We start from the raw sequence: 17,276 nt of genomic DNA, 5'->3' as shown, positions 1-17,276 counted from the left end.
TCAAACTTAACTCTGCATAAAATACTTGACGGATATTTGATTTTCCCACAAGTCACTTGTGATGGAAATGCAAACAAGTCCCAAACATGAATAAACTGACAATAGAAGCAATTCTGTGGCAATTCCAAGTTTCATCGGTTCCTGCACAGCTCCAGCTCAGCTGCTGGCAGGTTCTGATAAAAGAAAAGTGAAAAGTTGGCCCAATACAGATTTTTCAAAGGAAGGCATAGCTATGTGTAGCTGTCACAAAGGAGACATGGACGAAGAAAATAATGATTCTCACATTTGGCAAAGCCTCCAAGCCTGTGAATTCGGGAGTTATTCAGGAATTTAGACACTTGAGCTGGGCTTTTGGTAGGACTTTAATAGCCTTGTGTTCCTCACCTTGTGGTGAATGATCCTTGTCAGTCTTGCTGGTATCATTTGGTCCCTTTCCTCCAGTCATTTTAACAAATTTTTCTAGGAAGGACAACAAAATATTTTCTTTACACTGGCCACCCATAACAGCCATTTTCCTCATAAGTTCTCCCAAAAGTCGCTCAGAGGAAGCTGCATCCAAGTTTCCAAGAGTTCCTCCAGAAAGAGCCTGAACATCCTGAGAGGAGGGAACCATGCTGTTGTCAAAGGCACTTGGGGTCAGACAACAATGCCCTGAACTCACTGCACCAAAATAATGTCTCAATCTGGTTAATAAAATTGTTAGAGAGATGCCTCTGCCCCAATTAAGGTGCTAACAAGACAGAATCCAAAGTGGATTTTATTGAACAGTAAATGTGAGGTAGAGAGAGAGATGGAAGAAAGAGAAAAGAGGGGGAGAGCAAGGGAGTGACAGGGACAGAGACCTCCCCTGAGGTGGGGCAAGTGTGACATTGTCCCCTGTGTGCGTGGCCTTCCCAGGGTGGGGGTTTTACACCTGAGCCAGTTTGGGAAAGGGGGGTGGTGTTCACCCCCCACCCCGAAAAGGGATTGCCTCACTGTTTCAGGGTGCAATGTAAGATGTAACCCAAAGTATGTTTTCAGTCACCATCTTCATAAACTGTGATAAACAGGTGGGGCAGTGTTCTTTATCTCTTCCATGGCTCAGCCCTGATAACGCCCTCCAGGGGCTATCTTCTGTTAATGGGCCATTGAGTGCCACTGCAGGACTGATAAAATTACATCATCCCATTGTGGGATGCTCCGCCCAAGGGGAGGAACCAAGCATTCCTACCTGGATATAATCTCAGCCTTGCAACACCAGGACCACCTTGCCTACTGGATTCCCGGAGGACAAGAGCTCCATAACCACCACTGGACCTTCAGAGGAAGACCAGACCCTTCTACAGGATCACTGCTTTGACAGAATCACAACCATCACTCCAACAGGGCTGGAGCCGCCATTTCATCAGACGGCTACCACCACCCTGACCAACGGGGTGTCAGGTTATATCCTGACTCTGTCAGATTAAGCCAGTGTTTCTGTATCATTGCCTTGAGCTCAATTTTCTTATTCAATTGTCATTCTGGCTTAGACTGTCCCCCTGGATTGCCTTCAAACCAGTACAAAACTCAGTGTGCTCATACCTTGTTTTCCTCCCAAAACAGAATTTCCCATCCGCAGACGTTCGTGAAATGGAGGTGAAGGCTGTGAGGAAGAGGAAGATGCCCTGGGACACCCAGGCAGGTGAGGAGGAAGTCACTGCCCCTTTCCCCCTCTCTCCTTCTCCACCTCCCAGCCCAGCACGGCCCCCGGCTGCAGGACAGCCCCACTGCCGACCCCGTCCTGCTGGGGATGCACTGGAAGGATCTCCTTCCCCTTCCCACTGGCACAGGGGCAAATCTCATAGTCTCCTTGTCCTTCCTCCCTCAGACAAGGAGCTGAGGATGGAGACCAGGAAGGACAAATCCCTGCGGCAGAACCTCCCTGAAAAGGCCATTTTGAGCAGCTCCACAGCATTGGAATCCAACAAGGAGGAAAAGCCCTGGAGAACCCACAGGAGGAGGAGCTGCAAACCCAGCCCAGGGTGCTCTGAGGAGGAAAGACCCACCCTGTGCCAGGAGGGTGGACAGAGGTTCAGCCAGAGCTCGGAGCTGGTGGTCCATGAGCAGGTTCACCATGGGGAGAAGCCCTACAAGTGCTTGGAGTGTGGGAAGAGCTTCAGGCAGAGCTCTGACCTGATCCGCCACCAGATGATCCACACCGGGGAATGGGCCTACGAGTGTGGGGAGTGTGGGAAGGGCTTCAGCTGCAGCTCTGCCCTCGTCATCCACCAACGCATCCACACGGGGGAGAGGTCCTAGGAGTGTCCCCAGTGTCAGAAGAGATTTCAGACCAGCTCCAATCTCCTCCTGCACCAGCGGATTCACACAGAGGAGAGGCCCTTCCGCTGCCCTGACTGTGGGAAGGGCTTCAAGCAAAACTCCACCCTTGTCACCCACCGGCGCATCCACACCGGGGAGAGGCCCTACAAGTGTCCCCAGTGTGGGAAGAGCTTCACTCAGAGCTCTCACTTGACCCAACACCAACGGAGGCACCAGTAAGGGAAGCTCTGTGAGTGCCCGGACTGCAGGAAGAGCTTCGTGCCCTGCTCCAACTCCATCCCCCATGGGAGGACTCACTTTGCTCAGAGCCCTGGTGACCCACATTCCCTGTGATCCCTGCTGAGAAGACACCTGGCTGGTGGTCTCCATGTCCTCCTGGATCCCCATAGGCACCTGGATGAACACAGAGGCAGGAACATCCACCAGGACTCTGATCTAAACTGGAAATTCATTGGGAGAAAGTGATTTCTTGACTTTACACCCCAAAAAGTCTCACCCACTCTGTTCAGTTATTTACTCTGGTGGCATCAAGCAGCACTGCATGATCTTCTAGGTCTTTTCAATTTAAATAATTTCTTTCTTCACCATGTCTAAACAACCAAAACTGGGGTGAAAATAAAGAAATTAGGCAAAGAGATCTAAAGCTGCACCATTTACCAGGATTTGGGGGTGAATTTGGGGTTGGTTCAATAGAATATTTGGGAAGATTTGGGTGTTCTGAAGCTATCAAAGGCAGGGCACATGTCCACAATTGTCGGCGAACCCAATGGGAAGAATGATGATGTATGACTTATTTCAGAAGGCGGAATGATTTCTTTATTATAATTATGCTATGATACATTAATATACTATATAAAAGAGGATACTAAAAACTACATGCTACTCTCTCTAACCATCATATCTCACTCCCTCACAACTCGTGACCCTGTTCTCCAGAGTCCAGACACAGGTGGATCCGATTGGCCATCAGGCCCAAACAATCCACTGTGATCCAACCAGGCATACGCTCTAGGTAAACAATCTCCAAACACATTCCACAAGAGAAAAACAAGGAGCAGAAATAGAAAATGTTTTCTCTTTCACTTCTCTCTGTGCACCTTTATAAAAATCCTGAGAGAGAGAGAAGTGTGCTTGCCACATATCACCGTTTTAGTATAAATTTAAAAAAAAATTAAAAATAAAAAACTGCATCTGCAAGTCTTCTGCAGGACCCTGCAAAAGAGAGCAAACACATCTCAAGAGGCCCCCTTATCAATTTGCTAGCTATCAATCAAAAGCCAAATCACATACTGATGTGGAATGTTCAGAGATCCTTTACCTGCAATCCATCTATCAAATCTCTAAAACAAAGCTTACAATACAAAAACCCAAACAACAAGGAAAAGAATGCTCAAAGTTCAAAGTCCAAACAGCTGATTCTCAGGAGAAGGTGTCCATTGTCTGGAAACATTTATCTTGACATCCTCAAAAGTCCTTCTCATTGGTGAAACAGAGAACTGCTGAATCCTGAAACAAAACAACTGAAGAAAGTCCAAATAACCATTAAAAAACCCATAAAGAAAAACCAAATGCAACATCATATAATTATCAAACACCAAAACACTGAATGTCATCCCAGAGACTTCAACAACAGATAAAACCAACTCTGGGCTGATGATCAACCATGCAAACATACCTTTCTTGTGCAAAAACCCATCACCAAATAAAAAAGAAAAAAACCTGAAAAATCTCTGAAATGTCATGGCCAAAACTCTTAAATCGACCACTTTTTCCTTGTTCTCTTGTCAACCACCTCTATTTAATTAATCTTAAATCTAACTTCAATGATACTGTTTTTTGTTGGTTTTTTTTTTTTTTTTTTTTTTTTTTTTTTTTTTTTTTTTTTCCCCGAACTCTTGGGATCAGAAGAATGCCCAGCAAGTAACAGGCTTTAAGACCCTGCGCAGGTGGCGGCCCCGGTCCATGCGGGCGGAGCCAAGATCCCAAACCCGGCCGTGGGGGGCGCGGGGCCCTCCGGCCGGGGGGCTGGACCAATCGGCCCCAGCCCGGCCGGCGAGGCGGGGTCTTCATCTTCACAGCCCGCCCCCACCACGCGGCCAGCATCACGGCAACTCCTCCAGCATTTTGTTCATCCCGCACCTCAAACGAGAGCAGGACACAAGAACTGCCCCAGGACTCAGCAGAGAAGGTGCTTTCCCCAGAGAAATGTTGATTCTCAGGACTTGCGGCACGGCTGGGCCGGCACGCAGCTCCCTGACCCCTGGCAGCAGCACCCCCACGCTCTCCGGACACAAGACCAGCGGCAGCATTCCCAGAACTCATCCCCCCCGCCCCCCAAACGGGAGCGGGAGGGACGAGGGGCCTCGAGCTCCCGCGGGAATCCCCCACCCAAGCAAGAATTGGACCAAGAAAAACTCTGTTCCCCAGAAAGGCACTAAACTTCATAACCTCCACTTTCGCGGCAGCTGCAAGGAGCTGCCGAGGAGCGCCAGCACCAGGGAACAGGCCGGGAGGGGACCCCGGGCTGATTGGAGGCGGCGGGGTCCGCTCCAGCGCGGCCCCAGGCTGCTGCTGCTCGCTGCTGCTGCTGGGGGCAGCGCCTGGGGACCCGGCGAAAGCCGCGGGAGGCGGCGGGGCAGCCGGGACCGGCGGGGCCGGCGCGGGCGTCAGAGCTGATGTGGGCGGCGGAGCTGACGCGGGGAGGTCCTCGGCCTCGGCTGCCGATGGCTCAATCGCCGGCTGCGGCGCCGGGGGGCTGGCTTCCAGCGCGGGAGGACCGGCTGCCGGTGCGGGGAGCGCGGCCGCCGCCGCGGGAGCGATGACGGGCGGTGCCGGAGGCGCGGCCGCCGACTCCGAGGCAGGGGCGGGCGCGGCGAGCGGGGCCGGCGGGGGAGCCGGCGGGGGAGCCGGCGCGGGCGGTGTCTCCGCCCCTGCCGAAGTGGCTTCAGGCGGGCTCTCAGCGGCGGGTGTGTCTCCCAGCTCCGAATGGGCAGGAGGAGGAGGAGGCACGGCTGCGGGCGGGCGGAGCGGCGAGGGAGGCGGTGTCTCCGCGTCCGCCGGGGTCGGGAGCGGGCCCGCCCCCTCCGAGGGGAGGAGGGGGGGCTCACACGCTGCAGGAACAGGAGGTGGAGGAGGCAGTGACAAAACCTCCCTCTGAGCAGAAGCAGAAGAAAACTTCTGAGCCACGGAAAAAGGCTCTGCCCCTCTCCTTTCGCGGGGGGGCACCTGCCGCAAAGACTGGACTATCGAAAAAGGGGTCCATTTCTGGACTGTCTGAAGAAGCTCGAAATAAACTCTCATGTATCGAAACGCTCGGAGATCTCGCATGACGCTTTGCCTCATGAGGAAATACAGGGATCTCCAAGCTTCTGGATTCAGGGAAAAACCCAGATCCCCGAAAAAAACACGAGTGTCTGCATATTCAAGAAACTCCAATAAATCATCCTCAGGGATATGAATTCCATAGACCTTAGCCAAATCTCTCCAGACGGCAAATATACGGCCATGTACACAATACAGACCAGTGTCTATATCTTCAGACATTTCTTCCCAAAGTTAAAGTCCACCCCAGGTCAGGGCAGTACTGTAATCAAAAATCAGTACCTTTTCAAAGGCAGGCAGAGGCGTCCGGTTACGGCAACTGCTCGGGGCTGCACCTGGTCCTATAGAGAGGGTTCCCACGGCGTCTTACTTCCCCTATCCCTCGCAGGGACGTCGGACATGCCTTTTCAAGAGGGTTCACTTCCTTTTCCGTGTAAAATCACGGTTGTGGACCGATCCAGGTCCTGGTTCTTCATTCAACGTTCGGGGTCACCACTTGTTGTAGATGTCGGCGAACCCAATGGGAAGAATTATGATGTCTGACTTAGTTCAGAAGGCTGAATGATTTCTTTATTATAATTATGCTATGATATATTAATATACTATATAAAAGAGGATACTAAAAACTACATGCTACTCTCTCTAACTATCATATCTCACTCTCCCCACAACTCGTGACCCTGTTCTCCAGAGTCCAGACACAGGTGGATGCGATTGGCCATCAGGCCCAAACAATCCACTGTGATCCAACCAGGCATTCCCTCTAGGTAAACAATCTCCAAACACATTCCACAAGAGAAAAACAAGGAGCAGAAATAGAAACTGTTTTCTCTTTCACTTCTCTCTGTGCACCTTTATAAAAATCCTGAGAGAGAGAGAAATGTGCTTGCCACAGGGATGGACACTGATGGTTTCTGTGCCAGGCTCTCTGAGCCCAGCCCAGCTCCCTGCAAGCTCTGCCAGCTGCCCTGAGCTCTGTGCAGCACCCAGGGCCTCTCCCCAGCACAGCCCAGCCGGCTCTGGCCCCACAGCTCTGCCCAGCCCAGGCTGCTCTGGCCACTGGCCCCACGGCCTCAGCCCCTGGCCAGGGCACAGCAGCAGCTGCAGCTCAGCCAGGACTCAGCCCCAGCCATGGGGGAAGGGGCTTGGCCAAGGCCAAAGGAGGCTCCCTGGGTGCCCTGCTCCCCTCGGGCTGAGGTGCTGAGAGCTCTGCAGCCCCTGCTGCCATCCCATCTGCCCAGGCCAGCACAAGAGCCCGGCCTTGGGGCCCTCCAGAGCTGCTCCTGCTCCAGGCCCAGGGCCCATCCCAGAGCTGGGGCAGCCACAAAGCTGTCTTAGGGTGATGTTATGGTGCTTGTATCCCCAGTCATGTGTTCTGTTTATGCCTGATATTATGTTCTGCGCCATTAGCACTGACTCTGAAAATGAAGGATTTTTTTGTCTTTTTATCAGCTGGCTCACCTCCTGCCATGGTCTGTGTCTAGGAGAGGTTTGGCTTGCTTGCTTGCTTGCTTTTCGCTTTTCTTTTGCTTTTGCTTATTAGTTAGTTTAGCTAGGCTAGGCAGTCCAATTTTTACCCTGGACTGTTTTTTTTCCTCCTTCCCTTTCCCCATTCTGAATATCATCTGAACCTGCTCCGGACCGGGACCTGGGAAACACCAAGAGACACCGAGAGCCTGCACTTTGTGACCTGCAGCAGCCATCCCCTGCGCCAGAGTCCGAGAACTGGGCGACCACTCCCAGAGAGACTTTCTGAATTTGTCATCTCTTCAGAACGGTGAAAGAGTTTTGTCATCTGGTGTTGTTTTTGTACTGGGGAGTGTTTTGCTTGTTAAATAAACGGGTTTTTTTCCACTAATCTCCCAGGGAGTTCTTCCCGAACCAGGTGGGGAAGGGGCCGTGAAGGTTTGCTTTCTGGGGGCTTCTTCCGGAGGTCTTCTCCCAAATTTGCCCTAATCTAGGACAATCTAATCTGTGCCCATTTCTGTTCATTGCTTCTCTGATGGGGATGGAGCCTCAGCCACTTGGAGGCTGCTGATGAATTTTACTACTCCACAGGGCTCTTCTTTCTTGAGCTCTTCAGTTCAGGAATTCAGTGAGAAAGGCTCATAAAGATTTGTTTAAAACTTCCAAACAAGAAAAGCCCATGGGAATAATTGAAGTTTTCAATTCTTCTGTGATGAATTAGACAGGTTTCAGTAGTGTATTTAAAGTGAATATACTGTTTTGGAAACTATGCAGAGAGAACTGTTTTGTCCTGTTTTCTTTTCCAGTTTTTCCTGTTTAGAGATGGATATCACCAATGTCCAGTTGATATTGACCCCCAGCACCTCCTAATGCAGTCTGAATTAATGTGAAAATCAAGACCCTTCATGGCTGACAATCAATAACACTTTGTCCCCAACCCCTCCCCACCATTTCCCTCATCCAACCCCTGGCACTCAGAGCAGCTGAGGAATGGAGTCACACCCAGGGATGTCCCCAGGGCTCAGGATGGGGGCCAGGTCAGTGAAATCTCTTGATTGCTGATCTGGATGAGGCCATCGAGGGCACCCTCAGTTCCCAGGTGAGCCCAAGCTGGGTGGGAGTGTGGCTGTGCTGGAGGGCAGGAAGCTCTGCAGAGGGATCTGGACAGGCTGGAGCCATGGGCCCAGGACAATTGGATGAGGTTCACCAAGGCCAAGGGCCAGGTCCTGTCCTGGGCTCACAACCACCCCAAATCCCTGGCTGTGCCCTGCCCCTGATCCCCACAGCCTGTCCTGTTTCCTTCATGCCTGCATTGCCAGGGACTTTCTGGGACAAGGGAGCTCTGCTCTGGGGATGGAGGGAGGTCCAAGCGCCACCACTGGAGTGGGAACCACAACTCATCAGGTTTGTGTCCTTTGGGGGTCGGAAACTGGTGAGACTCAGAGGCACAGAAAGTTTCTCTTCATGGCCAACAGACCATGGATGAACAGGACACAATTTAATAACAATCACGCTCTTCCCTGAGCAGTGTGCAACGTCCCATCAGTGTCTGATGAGTCCAGCATCCACAAGTGATTTCCATATTAAAATTAATTTTAGACAAATGTAGTTCTGTGATAAATAATAAACACAATTAAGATCTTGTATCAGAATGCTTGTCCTGGAGTGGGGGCAAAACAGCTCATACAATTCCTGATTTGCAAAGCTGTCAGTGGTGGATGGACAAGGGAGGTCAGGCTGCTTTTGGTGTTGAGGTAATGCTGAAACCAGCCTGACTCATTTCATCTCCTCCTGGCCTGGCTGATCTCCCCTCTTTCCCCTTCCACCCATTGGCTTCTGTCTCCCACCAGGCCCCCGGTGAAGAGCCTGGCTCTGTGTTCTCCATCCCCTTCTCGCTGGCACTGCCAGGCTGGGATGAGGAGCCCCTCAGCCTTCCCTGCTCCGGGCTGGACAAGCCCAGCTCCCTCAGCCTCTGCTCACAGCCCAAGGGCTCCAGCCCCACCTTGGAGGCCCTTCCCTAACCCTGCTCCAGCTTCCAGACATCTTCCCTGCCCTGGGGAACCCAACCCAGGCCACAGGGGACCTGGATAATCCACGTCCTTGATGTCCTGGTCACACAGCCCTGGCCCCTTTTCCCCATGTCAGGCTCTGGGGTGGATCCTGTGGAACATCCTTTGGTGGAGGCTGTGGCTCCAGGTGGACCGGGAGGATACCAGGGGACAGGGAGCCCGCTGGGCATGAACAGCATTGGACTTGTTGGGAGAAACTGTGAGGGGGAGCTGGGGCAGAGTGACCAACCCAGTGGCCTCACACAGCCCTCCTGGGATGTCACACAGCCCCTCTGTGATGCCACAGACTGCTCTGAGATGTCACAGCCCATTCTCTAATGTCACACAGCTGGTCTCTGATGTCACAGCCAACTCTGTGATGTCATAATCTGCTCAGTGATTTCAGACCTCTGTCCTGTGATGTCACAGCTGGCTCTGTGATGTCACAGAGGCAATCTATGATGCTGTAGCTGCTTGATGACCTCACATAACCCACTCTGTGATGTCATAGTTCACTCTGTGACCTCATGTTACCAGATGATAAATTGTCTCCACCAGGTGAGCTGACACCTGGAGCTTGTTCTCCAAAACCCCAGGCCTATGGAAACCACACAATGCCCATTGTGTCAGAAGGGGAACTGGAAGTTCACCAGCTTCAGTGTCCTGCCAGCTCAGCCAGGCCCACTGGAACATTGGGGTCCACGACCACCAGGGACCACCAGAGAGACCCCCAGGACAGAAGAACACATGGGAAAAGGGGAGGGGAAATATGTTAATGATTCTGGGGAAATGATTATCAGATGTGTGTTTAGTCCAGGACAATCAATGAATATGTGTGCAAAATACAGAATATGAACAGAAACTTTCCTGTACTCAGCATGCTCGGCTTTGGGAGGAGCTATCCCCCGTGCACCCGGCTGAATAAAGAATGCTGCTTCTTAATGCTGCATTGGTGTGAAGGAGTTTTCTGTTTTACCGAATTTTTGGCAACACTCCACTCCCAAGGAAAGCTCTGTCTCCTGCTGCTCTCAAACAGAGAAGGGCTGGTGGCAGATGTGGGGGTCGGAGGCTGCCTGGGGCACAGTGACCATGAAATAATCAAGTTTTCAATGATCTGCGAAAGAAGGAGGGGCAGCAACAAAACTGCCACACTGGAATTAGGAAGGGCAGACTTTGGCCTATTTAGGATGCAGATTTGGGGAGTACCGAATCAGGTACTGATTTTTAATGGAAAACATTAAAAACAAAGGGGCCCAGGGAGGATGGACACATTTCAAGAAAGTAATCTTAAGGGGGAAGAAGCAGCCTGTGCCAGTGTGGCCAAAGATGCGCTGGTGAGGAAAATGACTGGCCTGGCTGCCCATGGAGCTTTTGTGGGAACTCAGGGGAAAAAAGAAGTGGCAACTCAGAAAGTGTTTAAAGATGTTCTTAGGTCATTCAGAAAGAGAAGCTGAGAGGTGAAAGCTCAATTAGAACTCAACCTGGCAGCTTCTGTAAAAAGAATAAAACATGTTTTTATAAAAAAAATTTATAGCAAATGGAGTGGGAAGGAGAACCTCTACTCTTTGGATGCAGTGGAGCATACAGGAACTAAAGATAAGGAAAAGGGCAAGCTACTTAACACCTTGTTTGTATCAATTTACAATATTACTTAACACCTTGTTTGTATCAATTTACAATATTACAGGGACTTTCTGGGACAAGGGAGCTCTGCTCTGGGGATGGAGGGAGGTCCAAGTGCCACCACTGGAGTGGGAACCACAACTCATCAGGTTTGTGTCCTTTGGGGGTCAGGACCTGGTGAGACTCAGAGGCACAGAAAGTTTCTCTTCATGGCCAACAGACCATGGTTGAACAGGACACAATTTAATAACAATCACACTCTTCCCTGAGCAGTGTGCAACGTCCCAGCAGTGTCTGATGAGTCCAGCATCCATAAGTGATTCCCATACTAGAACTGATTTTAGACAACCGTGGTTCCGTGATAGAAATAAACACAATTAAGTTCTTGTATCAGGATGATTGTCCTGCAGTGGGGGCAAAACAGCTCAAACAATTCCTGATTTGCAAAGCTGTCAGTGGTGGATGGCGAAGAGATGTCACAGAGCCCTTTTCTATGATGGCAGAGTCTTCTCTGTGGCCTCACAGCCTGTTCTGTGATGTCACACAGCCAGCCTGTAATGTCACAGCCGACTTTGTGACATCACAACCTCCTCTATGATGTCACAGCCTGCTCTGTGATGTCACAGCCTGCTGTGTGATGGCAGAACTCACTTATCATGTCACACAGCACCTCTGTGGTCACACAGACCCACCCTGTGATGTCACAACACCTTCAGTGATGGAACACAGCCACCCTATAATGTCACAGCACACTCTTTGACCTCACAGCTTGCTCTGCTCTGTGATGTCATACAGGCATGCTCTGATGTCACAGCCTGCTCTGTGATGTCACTTAATAAACCAGGGATGTCACTGCCTACTATATGATGTCACAACCTGGTCTGTGATGTCACACAATCACAGAATTGCTGGGTTGGAAGAGACCTTCAAGATCATCAAGTCCAGCCCATGCCCTAACACCACCTCAGCTAAACCATGGCACTGAGTGCCACATCCAGTCTTTTTTTTAAACACATCCCAGAAGGTGACTTCACCACATCCCTGGACAGACAATTCCAGGAATTTATCACCCTTTCCATCAAAAACTTTGTTCCTAATATCCAACCTAAATTTCCCTTGGTGCAGCTTAAAACACTGTCCTCTGGTCCTGTCAGTTGCTGTGAGGAGAGAGACCGACCCCCACCTGACTGCAACCACCATTCAGGGAGTGTAGAGAGTTATAAGGTCACCTCTGAGTCTTCTCCAGGATAAACAACTCCAGCTCCCTCAGTCATTTCTCACAGGACTTGTGTTCCAGGCCCCTCACCAGCCTTGTTGTCCTTCTCTGGACACGCTCCAGCCTGTCCATGTCCTTCCCAAATTGGGGAGCCCAGAACTGGACACAGCACTCAAGGAAAGGTGCCAGTACAGGGGAAGAATGCCAAACACACCAGTGCCAAGTACAGAGGAAGAATGACCTCCCTGCTCCTGCTGGCCACACCATTCCTGGTCCAGCCCAGGAGCCATTGGCCTTCTTGGCCACCTGGGCACACTGCTGGCTCATGTCCAGCCTGCTGTCGACCAGTGCCCCCAGGTCCCTTTCTGCCTGGGCACTGTCCAGCCACACTGTCCCCAGCCTAGAGCATTGCAGGGGGTTATTGTGGCCAAAATGCAGGACTGGGCACTTGGAGTGGTTAAACTTCATCTTACTGGAAACCATTCCAGGTGTCCCTGCAGAGCCCTCCTACCTTCCAACAGATGGACACACACTCCCAGTTTAGTGTCATCTGTAGATTTACTAATGAAAGCCTCAATCCCCTCAGCCATGTGGTCAATAAAAATATTGAACAGAGCTGGCCCAGCACAGAGCCCTGAGGGACAGCACTGGTGACTGTCCCCAGCTGGATGCAGCACCGCTCACCACCACTCTCTGGGCCGGCCATCCAGCCAGTTCTGAACCCAGCACAGAGTGCTCCTGGCCCAGCTGTGGGCTGCAGCTTTTCCAGGAGTGTGCTGTGGGAGACAGTGTCAAAGGCCTTGCTGGAGTCCAAACAGACACATCCACAGCCTTTCCTGCATCCACCAGGAGGGTCACCTGGTCATGAAAGGAGACCCGGTTGGTCAAACACGACCTGCCCCTGCTAAACCCCTGCTGGGTTTAGCACCACAAAGGTGGCTGTGACATCATAGAGCTGGCTGTGACATCACAGGCTGGGCTGTGACATCACAGGCTGGGCTGTGACATCACAGGGCAGATTTTGTGATATCACAGAGCAGACTGGGACCTCAAAGAGCAGGGTGTGACATCACAGGGCACCTGTATGAAATCACAGGTGACCTGTTACATCTCAGAGTGGGCTGTGTGACATCACAGGGGCTGTGTGAGGTCACTGGGGAGGTAACTCTGCCCCAGCCCCCCCTCACAGTTCCCCCAGAGAAGTCCAACGCTGCTCGTGCACTGCGGGGTCCCCTGTCCCCCCGGGTCCCCCCGGGTCCCCCCGCCCCCGGCGCCGCAGCCTCCCCCAGAGGATGTTCCACGAGATCGACCCCAGAGCCTGACACGGGGACGGGGGCTGTGGACAGCTGGGGTGGGACAGGGGGACAGGGACCCTCCGGCAGCGTCCCTCTGTCCCCCAGGGCCAGAGCCTGGGCCAGGGCTCCTTCACCCTGTTACCAACGAGGTCTTGAGAGTGCTGAAAAAATCCCCAGTAAGGGATCAGCAAAAACCAGATTTAATATTCAGTGACAGCACCACAAAGTTCCTTGGCAAGAGTCACTCTGCTCCTGACTGGACACTTCAGGTACAGAAAAGGAAACAAAGCAACAACAAAACCAAAAAAAAAATCCAGGCACTGAAATCAGAAATAAACTGAGAACTGGGGCTTTCATTGCTATAGAAAAGAACTGTCCTTCTTGTCCAGGTGCCCATGGCCAGAACTGGGATTTCACCTCCAACACTGCCTGTTGTGACAGACTGGAGGAGATTGTTGGCTGGAAACATTTCATGTGTGGGGAGGAAGGGGCAGGTCCAGCCTAGCCCTGCCCTGGAACCCCAGCCCTGCCCTGCCCTGGAACCCCAATCCCCCCAGAGCCTCTATCCCAGCCCAGCCGTGTCTGCCAGTCCCTGGCACAGCACAGGCAATGCTCCACAGCCACCTCTGGAGCCCCCAGCCCAGCTCCTGAGTGACCAAATGACCCCAAGTCCCACCTGGGGAAGGGCCCAGGAACACCAAATGGTATTTGAGGCTGAGCACAAGGCAAGCACACATCTTGACCCTGCGTCCTCTTGGAATTTCTCTCTGAACCCAGCTGGAATCCAGGAGTTGGTAGCTGTGTGTGTGCTCCTGTGTATCTTTTTTGTCTTTCTCTTTCTGTGTCTTCTTCTTCTAAATATGTCCCCTCACAAATTTTGATTAACTTCAAATAGAACAGGCTTAGAGTTTGTGAATTTGAATGGGCCAAGGTAATGCTTTGAGAAGTGTTTTGTGTGAATTGAATGTAATATTAAACTTCCGCCAAAGTTTCCCTGATTTTCTAAAGTTGCCAGTAAAGGCTGTTTTGTTGTTTGGAGCTCCGGAGAATCTCTTGTTGGTATTTCTCCAGTGCACCCAACTCAGAGGACACAAACAATTGTAATTCCTCTTAAATGTCTCCTTGAGAGAGTTGTTTGGGGGATGGGAGTCAGGGCTTGTGTGTCCTGCTTGGCACAGCCCAGGCAGGGCTTTCACAGCCCCATTCCACACTCCATTTCCCAGCTGGAGCTGCTGGTGCCTCTGAGTTCTGCTGCCCCAGCCCCAGGGACGCTCTCCTTGTCTGCCCATTCCCCCACGGTCTCTGGGCAGGGATGGCCTCAGTGGGGGCTGCTGACATCCTCAGCAACTTGGAGGCTGCTGCTGAATTTTACTGCTCCAGAGGCTTCTTCAGCCTTCAGCTCTTCAGTTCAGCAATTCAGTGTCCCAGAGCTCATTAACATTCCAAACACCTTAACAAGCCAAACCTCTGGGAATAAGGTAAGTGTTCAAATCATTTGTGGTTAATTAGCCCAATTATAAAAACCTCTTCAAAGTGAATACACTAGATTTAAAAAGACAGTGAGAAAAGATTTTTTTGGTCCTGTTTAGTTTTTTTTTCTGTTAATACATTGATATGTGCACTCTCTAATTGACACTGAATCCAAGTACCTCCTCATGCAGTTGGAATAGATATGAAAATCAAGACCCTTCATGGCTGACAATCAGTCAGACTCTGTCCCTACCCCCACCCCACCATTTCCCCCATCCAAGCCCTGGCACTCAGAGCAGCCTTGTGCAAATCTGAGCTCCCTCCAGCCCAGGCTGCACCTGCAGGTTTCAGCTCCTTGGCTCCAACTCCCCCCTGCTTTCCTTGGAGAAGGAACTGCCCGAGACACAGAGGGATGTTCATTTATTGTCAGCCAACAAAGCCAAGGGAAGGCACAGCTCCACCAAATGCAAAAGTCATTCCTCTGCTGGATATTAACTCCACTGTGCACAGCAGACAGTCCCAGAGCAATGGAAAACACCTTCTGTGCCCAGCACAGATCCCAAGGCCCCCCAACCCCTCCCTGTCCCGATTCTGCCCAGATTTGCTCTTGGCACACACGAGTCACAGGCTGAAGTCAGGAGCTCCCTCCATGCCCAGAGGGAGGGAAAGAGGGAAAGTGGATGAAGAGCTCTCCTGTGCAGAGCCAAGGTCCAAGTGCCTCTGCAGTGGCAACCACAACTCATCAGGTTTGTGTCCTTTGGGCTCAGGGATGGTGACACTCAGAGGCACAGAAAGGTTTCTTGCCAACAAACAGAAGTTGAACATTTGAACAGTTTAATAACCATCGCAGCTCTTCCCTCAGCTCTCTGTGATGTCCCAGCAGCATCTGACATGTCCCCCATCCCCGAGGGATTTCTGTACAGGAACAGTTTTAGACAAAGACAAAAGAAAAGGTAGTTCTGTGATAGATATGAACACCAATAAGGATGTTGACTAATATGGTTTTTTTTTGAACTTCAGAAAGATTGGACCACTCCCTAAAGCTCAAAGCACAAAATCAGTCAGGTGAGAGGCACTTGAATGACCAGAAAGCATCTGGAGGAGAAACACTTGGAGCAATAGGAAGTACATAGATCCAGCTGGTCGAGTGAAGAGATTTCCTTAAACAAGGCCATTTAAACAGGAGAGTGGGAAACACCTGAAGGAAGAGGGAGATGATATAATAAAGATAATATTGGTGACTCAAGGAGACAGGAAGATCAGTATTTCTTCTCCTTCTCCCATTAGTACACTTCCAGGAAATTCCTGTTCCTGGAGGGAAAACTTTGCTATTTCTTAAAAATACTCAAGTGACCTAGATAATAAAAATGTGCCATTATATTAATAAAATAAAAAATATTAAAACTTTTGCCCCGTTTCCAGGCAGACATCAGCTGTGTGCCCATGACCAGGCAGTGCCACTTGTGCCCTGAGGTGCCGAGCTGGGATTGGATCTCTCAGAGAGGAGCTGAGGGGGAGCAGAGCACCTTGCAAGCTGCAGGTCCCTGCCAGCCCCGCAGGGCTCCTGTGCCATCAACATCTGCTCTGCTCCATCCTGAAACAGGGCCCGGCATGGTGCCGGGACCATCAGAGAGCTGAGGTGTGTGCTGGAATTCAATGCCCTCCCCATGGCGCAGCAGCCCTGCATTTCCCTGCTCCAGCCTTGGTCTCCAGCACAGCCATGGAGGCTCTTTGGGCTCCTGAGTGTTCCTGCTGTGTCCATGCCCCCAAGGGCACAGAGCAGCCTCCTCTCTCGGGCACTTGCCTGTTTTCCATGCCTTGCACAGGCGCTGGCCCTGCCCCACAAGGCCTGGGCTGAGTCCTGCCCTGCACGCTCAGCCAGGCTGGGATGGACACTGATGGTTTCTGTGCCAGGCTCTCTGAGCCCAGCCCAGCTCCCTGCAAGCTCTGCCAGCTGCCCTGAGCTCTGTGCAGCACCCAGGGCCTCTCCCCAGCACAGCCCAGCCGGCTCTGGCCCCACAGCTCTGCCCAGCCCAGGCTGCTCTGGCCACTGGCCCCACGGCCTCAGCCCCTGGCCAGGGCACAGCAGCAGCTGCAGCTCAGCCAGGACTCAGCCCCAGCCATGGGGGAAGGGGCTTGGCCAAGGCCAAAGGAGGCTCCCTGGCTGCCCTGCTCCCCTCGGGCTGAGGTGCTGAGAGCTCTGCAGCCCCTGCTGCCATCCCATCTGCCCAGGCCAGCACAAGAGCCCGGCCTTGGGGCCCTCCAGAGCTGCTCCTGCTCCAGGCCCAGGGCCCATCCCAGAGCTGGGGCAGCCACAAAGCTGTGCCCATTGCTGGTCATTGCTGCTCTGATGGGGATGGATCCTCAGCCACTTGGAGGATGCTGATGAATTTTACTACTCCAGAGGCCTCTTCTTTCTTGAGCTCTTCAGTTCAGGAACTCAGTGAAAAAGGCTCATAACTATTTATTTAAAACTCCCAAACAAGAAATGCTGCTGGGAATAATTGAAGTTTTCAATCCTTCTGAGGTTAATTA

General features: G+C 51.8%; 1 pseudogene; it reads left to right on the top strand.

Annotated features, from left to right (window-relative positions):
* The first annotated feature begins 978 nt into the window (after positions 1-978).
* Positions 979-17,276, top strand: part of LOC137463912 (zinc finger protein 345-like) — a 62,623-nt pseudogene continuing 46,325 nt past the window's right edge.

The sequence above is a fragment of the Anomalospiza imberbis genome, chromosome 32, assembly GCF_031753505.1.
Source record: "Anomalospiza imberbis isolate Cuckoo-Finch-1a 21T00152 chromosome 32, ASM3175350v1, whole genome shotgun sequence".
Classification (NCBI taxonomy): Eukaryota; Metazoa; Chordata; class Aves; order Passeriformes; family Viduidae; genus Anomalospiza; species Anomalospiza imberbis.
This window is presented reverse-complemented; position numbering and strand designations above follow the sequence as displayed.